Source organism: Lotus japonicus, chromosome 2 (assembly GCF_012489685.1).
Source record: "Lotus japonicus ecotype B-129 chromosome 2, LjGifu_v1.2".
NCBI classification, from domain to species: domain Eukaryota; kingdom Viridiplantae; phylum Streptophyta; class Magnoliopsida; order Fabales; family Fabaceae; genus Lotus; species Lotus japonicus.
In genome coordinates, this window is record NC_080042.1 from 32,895,797 (window position 1) to 32,910,371 (window position 14,575).

Here is a 14,575-nt window from a genome sequence, read left to right on the forward strand (position 1 = left end):
TTAGTGCAGAAGATTCATGTTGAAAATCAAATATCTGACACAATGCTATGATAAAGATAAAAGCTCTGTGTCATCACCATCAGATTTCCATATCTCTACAACAATGGATAGAAACTCCGACCTATGCTACCTGCTACAAGATAGATTACATCTTTACGGCATAAGGTCTCAATCAAACTGTACCACTCTCTAACGAAAGTACCTTTTGTACAGTTTGATCCAACGGCTAGTGGTTATGTGAACAACACGCTCCAACGGGCCGTAACGACTATCTTTCACTTACAAAAGGTTCAAGAGTATGAAGGGAAGAAGTAAAGACTTGAAGAAGTATCGCTTAGGCTCACATGGATTGAACTTTATGCTCAAACCACTTAAGCATGAAAAGAAGCCTCAGAGCTTAACAATCAGAGATCGATAATGAACCTCAATTGATCATATCATTTATCATCATCTGCTTCAACATATAGAGTAGATATTATTTAGAGTCATATTCTTTTTACCTCTATCATGTAACTGAACATAAAGTATTCACTTAAGAGTAAAACCTTAATACTTTATGATTCATGAACTTAATTGATTTACTATCCCTCTTTCAAGAAGAGATTCTAGAGTACAAGAAAACAATCTTGAGAAAGATTGTTTTGGGAGAAGTAAAGTATAATACTTGTAATGGAGGAGTCCTTTAAAATACAATGCCTGGAGAGACAGTGGTAAAAAAATACTCAATGTCTGGAGAGTCAGTGGTAAAAGAATACTCAATGCTTGGAGAGGTAGTGGTAAAATAATACTCGTTATGCCTGGAGAGGCATGTACAATAATACTTGTTTGGAGGAGTCATGTCTAATACTCAAGGCCTGGAGAGGCAGTGCTGAAAGAATACTCGCTAATTCCTAGAGAGGCAGTGGAAAAATAATTCTTTTGTTTTGCCTAGAGAGGCAGTGACAAAAGAATACTCGTTATGCCTGGAGAGGCATGTGCAATAATACTCGTTATGCCTGGAGAGACATGTCCAAGAATACTAATTGAGAGAAGTCATGTCAAATGCTTGAAAGGAGAAGTCATTGATACTTGATCTTAGTGAAATCTTGGTGCTGCGAGGACTGGACGTAGCCTTATCGTTCTGGGGGTGAACCAGGATAAAATTGTGTGTGTGTGCGCATCGTCTACGCTTCAGATTTTACACTTCTGCTGCACCAAACGATACTGTTGTTCCTTTGTTGTCATCAATTTTGTTAAAAACAACCTGATGTCCTAGCCGATGTTGTGACATCTGCCTTGGTGAAGGCCAGGACATCTGATGACCCTAGTTTAGTAGTGTTTTTAGGGTCATTTCTTAGTTTGTTTTGAGTCTTTTTGTTGAGTCTCATGTAGTGTTTCATGCATTCTCATGCATTTTTATCTTTATTTGTGTTTCTACTTTGTTTTGGTAATTTCATAGATTTATAGGGACCTTTCATGCATTTTAAGTAAGTTTAAGACTTGCATATCTTTTCTACTTGAATTGAGGGTCTTTTGTGCTAATAAACTCTTGGAAATCATAGATATTTTCCTTGCTTTGTTCCCAAGCAGCTAGGTCTGAAAACTGATGAAGAAAGAAGGTCAAAAGGCTTGGAAAATTGAAGGGAGGCTTAAAGGGGAGTTAAGAAGAAGGTCAAGAGGCTTCCTAGCATGTAGAGAGCGCTCAGGCGCTCGTGTTGAGCGCCTGAGCGCCAATTGGATCGATGTTTACATGATGCTAGAAAGGAATTGGCGCCTAAGCGCTCCTGATTGAGCGCCTGAGCGCCAATTACCTCCAGAGAGCTTGTTTTGGCTTGGAATTGGCGCTCAGGCGTGCTTAATTGGCGCCTGAGCGCCCAGACTCGACCTGTTTGCCTATAAATAGGCTTTTTTGTCATTTCTTTTGTAACTTTTGTCATTTCTACACATTCCTAAATAAGTTAGAAGTAGGGTTAGGCTCTGGAGCTTGAGGAGAAGCATTCTCCAAGTTCATGTTCCAGGTTTTATCCTTCTTTTCTTGTATGGATTCTATAGCCATGCTTGGCTAAAACCCCTTTTGCTTTGGGTTCTTTGTAAGACTTTGAATGTTTTAGCTATCAATCCTTTTCTATTCATGATGTTCTGAGTAAACCCTTGAATCTCACTTCTATGCTTTATCTTTCAAGCTTGAATGCATAATAGCTTGTTACTTTTCTATAATCATAACGATAGTTTGTTATAGAATTGGGACTTGTTGTGAGATTACTCCTTCTATACTTGCTACTAGGAATAGAGGAAGGGTTGGGGTTTGTTGGCCTGATTTGTATGCTTAGTGCTTCTAGCAAATGTTTAGGTTATCAAGGAATTGAACCTATCTTTTGATTAGGAAGGGTTTTCTTTGCGAGGCATCGAAAGATAACTAACTAGGCTAGAACATCAAGGAGAGACTCCGGATTAATTGAATAGGAAGGTTTGCTAAAACTGAATTAGTTGAACAAGAACCCAAGGCAATCTCATCTCTGTTTTTCAATCGCTTTATTACTTGATTACTTGTCTTTTTACAAACTCAAGAAACAACCAATTATTAAAACTGAATTTTACTTGCTTTTCAACCTTAAACTTGAATCTTAAACTGAATTGCCACACCAATTCCCTGTGGTTCGATAATTTAAAACCCGGAGGTATTCGTACACTTGCGAATTGACCAACAAGTTTTTGGCGCCGTTGCCGGGGAATTGTTTGTGGTTTTTGGTTTAAGTTTTTAGTTTATGGTTTTATTTTTGTTTTGAACTTGTCTAGAATTGGTGCTACTAATCTTTCTCTGTTTAGTATCAAACTTTCAGGCTACTCTCACAAGAGACACCACCATGGGTGGCCATATGACGGAGGAGGAGATGCAAGCCCATATCGAGGCAAGAATCCAAGAGGGGATCACCCTCCGATTATGTGAACAAGAAGTTGAGAATGCCAACCGGTCTCTTCGGGAACTCACTTCGGCTACCATGAGTTATGACTATCCCGGGAGCATTGTCTTTCCCGAGGGAGTGGGAAACTTTAAGTTGAGACCGGCATTCATCAACTTGGTGAGCCAAAACCAATATGGTGGAGGTACTTTGGAAGATCCACATGCTCACATGGAGAGGTTCATCAGGAATTGCAACACTTACCGTGTGAACAATGTTCCGGCGGATGCAATTCGGTTGAGCTTGTTTCCATTTTCTTTGAAGGACACCGCTGAGGAATGGCTGAATTTTCAACCTCAAGGGAGCTTCACTACTTGGGAAGACTTAGCGGAAAAGTTCACAACAAGGTTCTTCCCAAGAGCCCTTTTGAGGAAATTGAAGAAAGACATCATGAATTTTGTGCAAACCGCTGAAGAGAATCTCTATGAAGCTTGGGAGCGCTTCAAGAAGCTCTTGAAAAAATGTCCTCAACACAATCTCACCCAAGCTGAATTGGTTGCAACATTTTATGATGGTCTACAATACTCTTGGAGGTTTGGCCTAGATGCGGCTTCAAATGGGGAGTTCGATGCTCGTCCCCCACAAGCGGGGTATGACTTAATAGAAAAGATGGCAGCGAGAGCCATGAACTCTGAAAATGATCGCCAAACCCGAAGGAGTAAGTTTGAAGTGGAAGCTTATGACAAGCTCTTGGCCTCCAACAAGCAACTCACCGAACAAGTGGCGGAGATTCGAAAGCATATTAAGGAGACCAAGGCTGTTGGTGCAAGAATGACTTGTGTGGAGTGCAAGTCTTGTGGTGGACCTCATGTTAGTAACTTGTGCACTGTCAATGCTGAGAGCAATGAAGCCAAAGCTATAGCTCAAGGAAGCATAGTTCCATCCTCAAATCATGAACCTCTTGTCCAAACACAAGTTGTTGGAAAGGTGAATTGCAAGAGGAGTTTAGAGGAGCTATTGGAGAGTTGCATCAACCGCATGAACAACAACCATAAGAACCAAGAGGCGGCTATCAAGAACTTGGAGAACCAACTTGGCCAGCTAGCCAAGCAAATTGCCGAAAGGCCTCAAGGTAAATTTCCTTCCGATACTTTCCCCAATCCCAAACAAGAAAATTCTGCTGTTGTTACTACTAGAAGTGGTAGAGTGTTGAATGGGTTAGAAAAGAAAGCAGAGGGAGAAAAAAGTGAGAGGATAGTTGAGGAGGAAAGGAGTGTTCCTATTAAAACTAGAGTGATGAATGATCCTATTCCTGAACTTAGCAAAGTTCCATTTCCTAAAGCAATGGCTAAAAAGAATTTGGATAAAAAGTTTTCAAAATTTATGGATGTTTTTAAGAAACTCCATATTGATATCCCTTTTTCCGATGCTTTAGAACAAATGCCTATCTATGCTAAGTTCATGAAGGACATTTTAAATAAGAGGAGGAAGTTGAGTGAGGTTGATGAAACTATTATGATGACCGAGGAGTGTAGTGCCATTTTGCAAAGGAAAATGCCTAAGAAGAGAAGGGATCCTGGGAGTTTCACTATCCCAGTGGAGATTGAGGGGTTAAATGTTGTTGAAGCCTTGTGTGATTTGGGAGCGAGCATCAACTTGATGCCACTTAGCATGTTTAGAAGGCTGAACTTAGGAGAGGTCACCCCGACCATGCTCTCCTTACAAATGGCGGACCGATCCCTAAAAACACCTTATGGGATCATTGAAGATGTTATGGTGAAGGTGGATAAGTATGTGTTCCCTGTGGACTTTGTGGTGCTGGACATGGAAGAGGATGCAAAGATTCCTCTCATTCTAGGCCGACCCTTCTTAGCCACTGGTAGGGCTAAAATTGATGTTGATAAGGGTCAGCTCATTCTTAGAGTTGGTGAGGACAAGGTAAGATTTTCGGTTTTCAATTCTAATTTGCAAACTAACATTAATGATGGTTTTGTTTGTGATATGATCAAAAGCTTGTCCAGGTCTTCAAAGGAGACCCCCAAGGTAAGTGAAAAAGATGTTGAGCTTAATAAAGTTCTCATCAAGCTTGTTAGTGAAAACAAGTATGGGGGGTCTAAAGATGAGAATTTCCAAGCCCACACGGCCCGATTCACTCAAGCTAGTCACCTTGTAAAGATGGAAGGTGTGACTAGTGATGAGCTCATGATTAAGCTCTTCCCTCACTCCTTGAAAGGGGGAGCAAGGATTTGGTATGATGGTTTAGATGATACCCTCTATTGGGAGGAGTTTTTCCAAAGGTTTTGTGCAAGGTTCCTACCTTGCTCATGTGGTAAGAAGTGTGATGGTAAGGAATTTCCTTCCTAACATCAAAGGAAGGAGAGTCCACCTAGGACTATAACTTAGGGCTGCTTGGGAGACAACCCAAGTCTTGTTTTATTTTGCTTGTTTGTTTATTGCATTTTGCAGGGAATGAGAGCCTGAATTCTGGAGAAGGAGGTGTATCTAAGGCCTCCATGGTAATTGGTAAAGGAGGTAAACTATTTCCCTTAGTTTATAGCTCATGCATTTTTGCATATTTTTCTTTTGTAGCTTTTATTTTTCTTTTAATCATGCATTGTAAGTTAGAGTTGTTTTTGGGTCTTTACTTCCCTATACTCACATGTTTTTGCCCGTAGTTATGCTCTCGTACTTGTGCTGGTTTTGAAAATGTTTTTATGAATACTTGTGTTGTCTTTTGGGGATGAGTGATTGCATGCTTTGGGGAAGAGAGGAGGAGACTTTGGTCTTCCGAGTGTTTCTTAAGGATAGAGTTGGTGTGAGTCCATAAGGGTCCATCTTTGACCCTTCACCATAAAATTTCCCTGGAGGATCCTGACTCACTCGTACTTCTTGGTACTGTATTGATTTCACTCTTTGCATGCTTTGTGATACTTGCACAATTCTTGAGACTTGTAGGTTTTTGAGCTTCAGAGTTGTTGGTTTGAACATTGTCCTTAGTTGTCCCATTTGAGTCTTATTGGAGAATTTGTTGTAGCCAAGTGATTGGGACGGATGTTTGGTTGGAATTTGGGGAGTGTTGGTCCTTGCATTGTTTTGGAGCTAATTAAAATTGAAAGTGTCTCTTGCCCCAACTGAAAAAAAAAAGAAAAAAAAAAGAAAGAAAAGCACTCCTAATCAAAGTTAGAGTGTCAAAGAAAAAAGAAAAGAATGTTGAAAAAGAGGGGTCAAGAGACTTGTGCTTATTAAGTTTGTTTATTGAAAGCTCTGGGGTTACAATTTGGACCACACTCAATATGTTTTGAAGCCTAGTCTTCCTTAGGGACCAACCACCTTGTACTTCACCAAGCCAACATTTCAACCCTTTGAAGTCTCTTTGAATTTGTGCATGTTTGATCTCTGTTGCTCTTGAGTGAATGATATCCAGGACCTATGGACTACTTGTGTGCTCAGTGCACTTAATATATATCTCATCCTAGGAATTTTAGATCTATATGCTTCTCATGATGGACTCTACACTCTCCTTTATCTAAAAGTTGCATTAAGTGGATTGTTGTGTCTTTCTTTTGGAACCAGTTGTGGTTGCTAAAACCCCCGGTTTTTGTGATAAGTATTCCTTGTTGAGAGCACTTGTTTAGGAGCATTTCTTGCGCTTGAGGGCAAGCGAGTGTTTTTTACGCTCGAGGGCGAGCTGTCGTTGAGTATAGTGGTGTGATGACCCTAGTTTAGTAGTGTTTTTAGGATCATTTCTTAGTTTGTTTTGAGTCTTTTTGTTGAGTCTCATGTAGTGTTTCATGTATTCTCATGCATTTTTATCTTTATTTGTGTTTCTACTTTGTTTTGGTAATTTCATAGATTTATAGGGACCTTTCATGCATTTTAAGTAAGTTTAAGACTTGCATATCTTTTCTACTTGAATTGAGGGTCTTTTGTGCTAATAAACTCTTGGAAATCATAGATATTTTCCTTGCTTTGTTCCCAAGCAGCTAGTTCTGAAAACTGATGAAGAAAGAAGGTCAAAAGGCTTGGAAAATTGAAGGGAGGCTTAAAGGGGAGTTAAGAAGAAGGTCAAGAGGCTTCCTAGCATGTAGAGAGCGCTCAGGCGCTCGTGTTGAGCGCCTGAGCGCCAATTGGATCGATGTTTACATGATGCTAGAAAGGAATTGGCGCCTGAGCGCTCCTGATTGAGCGCTTGAGCGCCAATTACCTCCAGAGAGCTTGTTTTGGCTTGGAATTGGCGCTCAGGCGTGCTTAATTGGCGCTTGAGCGCCCAGACTCGACCTGTTTGCCTATAAATAGGCTTTTTGTCATTTCTTTTGTAACTTTTGTCATTTCTACAAATTCCTAAATAAGTTAGAAGTAGGGTTAGGCTCTGGAGCTTGAGGAGAAGCATTCTCCAAGTTCATGTTCCAGGTTTTATCCTTCTTTTCTTGTATGGATTCTATAGCCATGCTTGGCTAAAACCCCTTTTGCTTTGGGTTCTTTGTAAGACTTTGAATGTTTTAGCTATCAATCCTTTTCTATTCATGATGTTCTGAGTAAACCCTTGAATCTCACTTCTATGCTTTATCTTTCAAGCTTGAATGCATAATAGCTTGTTACTTTTCTATAATCATAACGATAGTTTGTTATAGAATTGGGACTTGTTGTGAGATTACTCCTTCTATACTTGCTACTAGGAATAGAGGAAGGGTTGGGGTTTGTTGGCCTGATTTGTATGCTTAGTGCTTCTAGAAAATGTTTAGGTTATCAAGGAATTGAACCTATCTTTTGATTAGGAAGGGTTTTCTTTGCGAGGCATCGAAAGATAACTAACTAGGCTAGAACATCAAGGAGAGACTCCGGATTAATTGAATAGGAAGGTTTGCTAAAACTGAATTAGTTGAACAAGAACCCAAGGCAATCTCATCTCTGTTTTTCAATCGCTTTATTACTTGATTACTTGTCTTTTTACAAACTCAAGAAACAACTAATTATTAAAACTGAATTTTACTTGCTTTTCAACCTTAAACTTGAATCTTAAACTGAATTGCCACACCAATTCCCTGTGGTTCGATAATTTAAAACCCGGAGGTATTCGTACACTTGCGAATTGACCAACAACATCCGCCCCTGCTGGCATGCAAGTGGGTCCCTTATGGTTATGCTTTATGGTATGTTATGTGCTTACTTGAAGGTCAAGTAACTGATTGTTGGGAGCCAATTGCGGGTTGTTTATTGTTGGAGCAAATCTGTGATTAAAAAGATTTGTTTCTATTTTATTTGTTGATCACTCATATCAGATCTTGGAAGATTCTCTACTGATATGAGTCGGATCAAAGTGTTCTTCAGCCCAAATAAACCCTAGCCGCCTCTGCTGAAGTATATATAGACAAAGACCTGAAGCTTGAAGTGATCGAGAGAATTACCTTGAAGATCAAGTGTTCTTAAGAGTGTAAGTTGTTCTTTGTCTTTGTTAGTTGTGAACTAGTCTTGCTCACTCATTCTATAAAGTGAGACTGAGTTCTGTGTTGTGTTTGAGTGTCAAACAAACCTTGTGTTATTGCTGTTACCAATCACTGTGGCAGTGATTGAGGAAAAGTGAGAGGGGCTCTCATACTTAGGTTGTGGTTCTAAGTAGAAGACCACTGGGTAGACTAGGTTAAGAACAATGAACTTGATGTGTTCATGTGTGTCTGTAATACCTAGATCTTGAGATAGTGGAATTCCTTTTCATTGGGCGAAAGCTAACCAGACGTAGGTGTAGTTTCACCGAACTGGGTTAACAACTTTCTGTGTCTTGTTTCTTTTAGTTGTTTTTGTGTTCATGCTTTTCTGTCACATGATGTTCTAATCGATTGTCCTAGCATCGTGCAGGACATTTGTTCTAAGGGATCTAGAATTTCAATTGGCATCAGAGCAGGCACCCCTGTTCTGTGTGGGTGAGCTCCAGGGAGATATTTTCTTGATCTCATGGACAATAAGGAGGGAGGAGCGATCAACAGGCCACCAATCCTGGATGGCTCCAATTATGACTACTGGAAGGTTCGAATGATAGCCTTTCTCAAGTCTATTGATATCAAAACTAGGAAGGCTGTTGTCAAAGGCTGGAAGCATCCTGTCAAAGCTCAAGCAGAAGGAAGTACATCTACTCCTGAAGAAAAACCTGAAGATGAATGGACAAGTGCTGAAGAAGAAGCTTCTCTGGCAAACTCAAAAGCAATGAATGCTATCTTCAATGCTGTGGACAAAAACATGTTTAGATTGATTAATACCTGCACTGTAGCCAAAGATGCTTGGGAGATTTTGAAAACAGCACATGAAGGTACAACCAGGGTGAGGATGTCTAGACTCCAGATGCTTACTACTCGTTTTGAGAACTTGACAATGACAGAAGATGAGACAATTTCTGAATATCACATGCATGTGCGTGATCTATCAAATGCTTCATTTGCTCTGGGAGAACCTATGTCAGATGAAAAGCTTGTGAGGAAAATCTTGAGGTCTGTAACCAGAAAGTTTGCAATGAAGGTCACTGCTATTGAAGAAGCTCAAGATATCAGCAGTTTGAAAGTGGATGAGCTGATTGGTTCTCTGCAGACTTATGAGTTAAAGTTGGGTGAAAAACCTGAAAAGAAGACCAAAAGCATTGCTTTTGTATCCAACACCACTGAAGGAGATGATGCTGATAGTGAAAGTGAGAATCTATCTGAAGCTCTGGCACTTCTTGCTAGAAAATTCAACAGAGCTCTAAGGAAGATAGACAGAAGGACTAGGCCAAATGTCCAGGACATTAAGTCAGACAACTCTAAATCCTACAATTTCCAGCGAAAGGTCAAAGAAGAGGACAAATCAGGCCAAAACAAGGGTGTTCAGTGTCATGAATGTGAAGGTTATGGTCACATTAGATCTGAGTGTGCAACCTACTTGAAGAAACAAAAGAAAGGCATGGTAGTGACATGGTCAGATGAAGATACTGAGGATGAGGAAGAGTTATCTGCCAACAAGGTTAATGCCTTCTCAGGGGCTGTCAATGACTCAGATTCCAGTGGTGATGAAATGACATTTGAGGATTTGGAAGAGACTTACAAACTCTTACATGTTAAATGGAAGGAAACTTGCAAACATCTGAAGGAGCAAGAAGATGAGATGGAACAAGTTAAGACTGAAAATGAAAACCTGAGGGAGACCATTGATAAACTGCAAGATGACTTGGATAATTGGAACTCAAAATTAAAGGATCTTGAAACTGTTGAAAAAGCCAAGCTTCTGTTAACTATAGCTGATCTTCAAGAGAAAATAGCTACACTGACAACCAAACTGGAAAATACCTACAAGTCAGTGCGTATGCTGAATAGTGGATCTAATATGCTTGAAGAGATTCTGGAAGAAACAAGCAAGCAAGGAAAGAATGTTAAAGGGATTGGTTTCAGGTACAAGTCTGAGAATAGAGGAAATCAGAAAGCATCAAGGAAGTTTGTAAGAGCTAAGGAAAACTCTGAGTTTGAAAAACCAGAGAACTATCGGATGTCAAGCCCGATGTCACAACATATGCCTCAACATCCTACTATTCAGAAGGCTGCTGCTCAAACTCCATGGAGATGTCATTATTGTGGTGGGTTTGGTCACATTAAGCCCTACTGCTTCAAGCTATACGGATATCCTCAGATCCAGCAGATTCTCAAAACATCTAAGAAAGCTTGGGTACCCAAAGGAGAAGTTTCATGCCTTATTGCACACACATCTTTTAGAGTCTCATCAAGTGAAGACTGGTATTTTGATAGTGGCTGCTTAAAACACATGACTGGGAATAAGGAGTATCTGGAAAATCTCAAGGAATACTCCAGTAAATCAGTCACCTTTGGAGATGGTGCTAAAGGAAAAATCAAAGGCATTGGGAAATTGGTAAACTCTGGATCTCCTAATCTGAACAACGTTCTTCTTGTCAAGGGATTGGCAGCAAATCTAATCAGTATAAGTCAGTTGTGTGATCAAGAGCTGAATGTAATGTTTAGCAAGACTGAATGCATGGTTACCACTAGTGATTAAGAGATTGTGATGAGAGGTGTCAGGTCCAAAGACAATTGCTACATGTGGATTCCACAAGAGAAAGCCCAAGTGTCTAGATGTTTGATATCAAAGGTGGATGAGTTGAATCTATGGCACCAACATATAGGTCACATCAATCTCAAGAGTATGCAGAAAGTTATCTCTAAAGATGCTGTTCGAGGGCTACCAAAACTGAAAATAGACGAAGAAAAGAAATGTGGAGAATGCAAGATTGGAAAGCTGACCAAAACATCTCATGCAAAGCTTCAGCATCCAACTACAACAAAAGTCCTTGAACTTCTTCACATGGACTTGATGGGACCCATGCAGGTAGAAAGTCTAGGAGGTAAGAAATATGTTTATGTTTGTGTTTGTAACACCCCGATTTCCAGGTGTCACTTTAGTAACCAAAAATAAACTTTACACGGAACACAGGTAATTTTTTTTTTCGATTGATCCCTTTAAATAAAAGCGATAAAGGACATAAAGACAAAACCCAACAACTAAACTAACTGATATACAATATATACACATGTACAGCCTCAGCTGCACTCCACGTCACGCGAACCCGCAGTGACTCCAAAGTAGTGTGCCCTTAGGCAAATATATACAGACCCAGAAGTGTAAGTGAGAAAATTATAATTACAAACCACTAGGAGAAAGTCGGCCTCAAAATGGCCTAAGCAAAGACCCCTATGGTCCGACTGACTCACTGTGATCCCTCAGTAAGAGAACCACACAAAAGTCATGCGTCGGGAACCTACCCTGTCCCAAAAGCAAAGCGAATCAGAGCTCTACACAAAATATGACGCCTGCCTAAACCTACCCTCCCAATACCAAGTCCACAGCGAACTGAAGTTGGCAAGTTGAAGCTCAGCTCCATGCGTCGTAGAACTCCTTTCGTCAGACGTCCACGCTCGTCAGTCCGGTCCTCCTTGACCCTTCCCCGGTACGTCGCCCGATGACCCACAAGATAGATCACCCAAGCGGTGGGGCATGACGGTCCACCAACTCATATCTGATCCCCCCCGAGGGAAAGACCATCGAAACCCAATCCACCGTCGACATCTGGCAGCAGGCCGACCGCCCAAACACAAACATACAACCAAAGCCAAGGCGCTAGGGTCAACTCACAGAAATAAGTAGATATACACTCAACATGTGATATGGCGTATAGATATATGTTGATATATATATATATATATATAAACAATCCTAGCATGTTATGGCTCTAACATTGCTTCAATAACCAAACAACACACAGTTCAAGTCAGAATGAATGTATGCGTGATATGCAATCATGAATCCGGATTTGTGACGCGTTCCCGTTCGCCACAAGTGAAGCATTCCCGTTCTTCACTATGGATGAACCATTCCCGTTATTCATCCTGGATGAACCATTCCCGTTATTCATCCTTGGTGAACCATTCCCGTTATTCACCATATATGCAAAGTGAACCATTCCCGTTATTCACCATGATATGCACAGGTGAACCATTCCCGTTATTCACCCTGGATGAACCATTCCCGTTATTCATCCTTGGTGAACCATTCCCGTTATTCACCATATATGCAAAGTGAACCATTCCCGTTATTCACCATGATATGCACAGGTGAACCATTCCCATTATTCACCCGATTGATGCAATATGGTTAGCCAAACAACGAATCGTCCTTACCACGAAAGTGTTTAGCTCACAACCCAATCTCAACAAAACCATGAGTTAGTGTCGGTCAATACAACACAACTCCACCAACAAGAATACACAAGGGTCTAGTGTCGGTCAATACAACACAGCCCAAACAACAAGAGCACTAAGTGTCGGTCAATACAACACGGCTCCAACAACAAGATAACCCAAGGGATTAGTGTCGGTCAATACAACACAACCCCAACAACAAAACCCAAAATCAAAGCCAGAGTCAGTGTCGGTCAATACAACACGACTCGGAGTTAGTGTCGGTCAATACAACACAACTCCCACAACAAAACCCACAAACAAAGCCCAGAGTCTGTGCCGGTCAATACAGCACGACTCGAACAACACTCCCAAGAGTACTAGAGTACTCGGTGACTTTCAATCATCACCATAGCTCACCTTAGTGGCTTTCCCAATTCCAATAACTCTCCAACCCACAACAAAGTCGACTTTTCCCCGTCTTTCGTAAATATTTTCCCCTTTAGTTTATCCTATGATTATTCGTTAACAAAAATAATTTCAATTCACATTAGTCAGGTTATGAGTTTATTTCTCAAGGTCTAAGTCTCCCAAAGTCTCTAGTTTTCGAAATTCTAATCATTCTAAGTTTTCAAAGATCAACCACCCAAAATACATTTCCCGGGGAAAGTCTAAGAATTCCAACATATGGCTAAGTCTCAAACCCCACATTTGGACTTGCCTAGGGTTGTTCATCCAACCCGAAATATCAAAGATCACCAGATCAATGAATCTCCACTCCGAAATTGCGTCAAAACGCACAATCCAACAAAAGCACAACATCACAAGTTATGGAAAAGCATCATAACATCAACTCATCATCATAAACAACATTAGATAAAGCATAAGTCGAATTTATCGACGCCTATCATGCAATCATAGCTAATATAGTAAGTTGCCCTAACCTCGAGCTGATCCAGCTTCGCAAATCAAATCTCCTTCACAGGAATGCCTTGAAACTTCCAAAGTTCCTTCAACTGAACCTCGGAGGAAAAACAAAGCAGAATCCACACAAAATCGATTAGCTCGATCGCAATACAATACATAAACGATAGACAAAGCATTAAAGCTTCAGAATACGACATCCGGGTACGAAAAGACAAGTTTTCGAAAACGAAAAACTCCCCCCTAAAGGAAATAGCCCACGACCCTAAAGGAAAAAGGGCTTCGGCTCTTTTTCTTCGATCAAATCAATTCACAAGGTAGTTTTAGGGTAAAACTAAGGCAAAGAAACTGTCAGAACAATTTTCGGACAATCGGGTCGAAATACGGCTATCCAGGGGCATTTTGGTCCAAAATAAAGGCTCAAAACTTCAAAGTTATCAGTTCTGAAAACAAATTTGACAGCATTGATCCTCATGACATCCGTGACAACAAATCCTAAAGGCACGAAGTCAGATTACAGCTTTTTGACAATAAAGTTTTGAAATGTGAGACAAAAAGAGTTTTGAATTAGTTTTTCAGATCCCTGTCAACTGGATCACAATCAGCGTTTACTGACAGAGGTTTTAGGCTCTTGGGAACCTAGAGAACATAACCCAAGCAAGAAATCGAAGAAATCGAACAATTTTAGAAAAAGCTCAAAACTGTGAGCACAGAAACGACTTCAGAAACGCAACAGAAACAGTAATCAGAGGTAGGATTCATGCTAGTTACCTCGATACCTAGAAGTAGGGACGAACTGCACGAAGATTGGTCAAGTTTTCGCGAAAAATCTTCTCCTCCTCTCCCCCCTAAACTCGTGGCTCTTGAATGGAAAGAAAATGAGATATTTTGCTTTTTCGAGCTATTTATAGGCAGGCGAAATCGCGGGAAAATGAAAATTTCGCGATTCCGATTTTTGCAGCACGATCACCGAGAAATTCTAAGAGAGATTCTGGCGTCAGAATTCCAGAACTCAAAACAAACATCTATGATTTGGGAAAAACGATATCTAAAATCCCAAAGGCGGTG

At 40.5% G+C, this 14,575-nt stretch overlaps 1 non-coding gene across 1 annotated transcript; it reads right to left on the reverse strand.

Annotated features, from left to right (window-relative positions):
- Nucleotides 1-3,311: 3,311 nt before the first annotated feature.
- Nucleotides 3,312-3,418, reverse strand: LOC130741498 (small nucleolar RNA R71). The gene has a single exon (XR_009020394.1). It is a non-coding gene; the product is annotated as a small nucleolar RNA R71 (small nucleolar RNA).
- Between the last annotated feature and the right edge of the window lie 11,157 nt (nucleotides 3,419-14,575).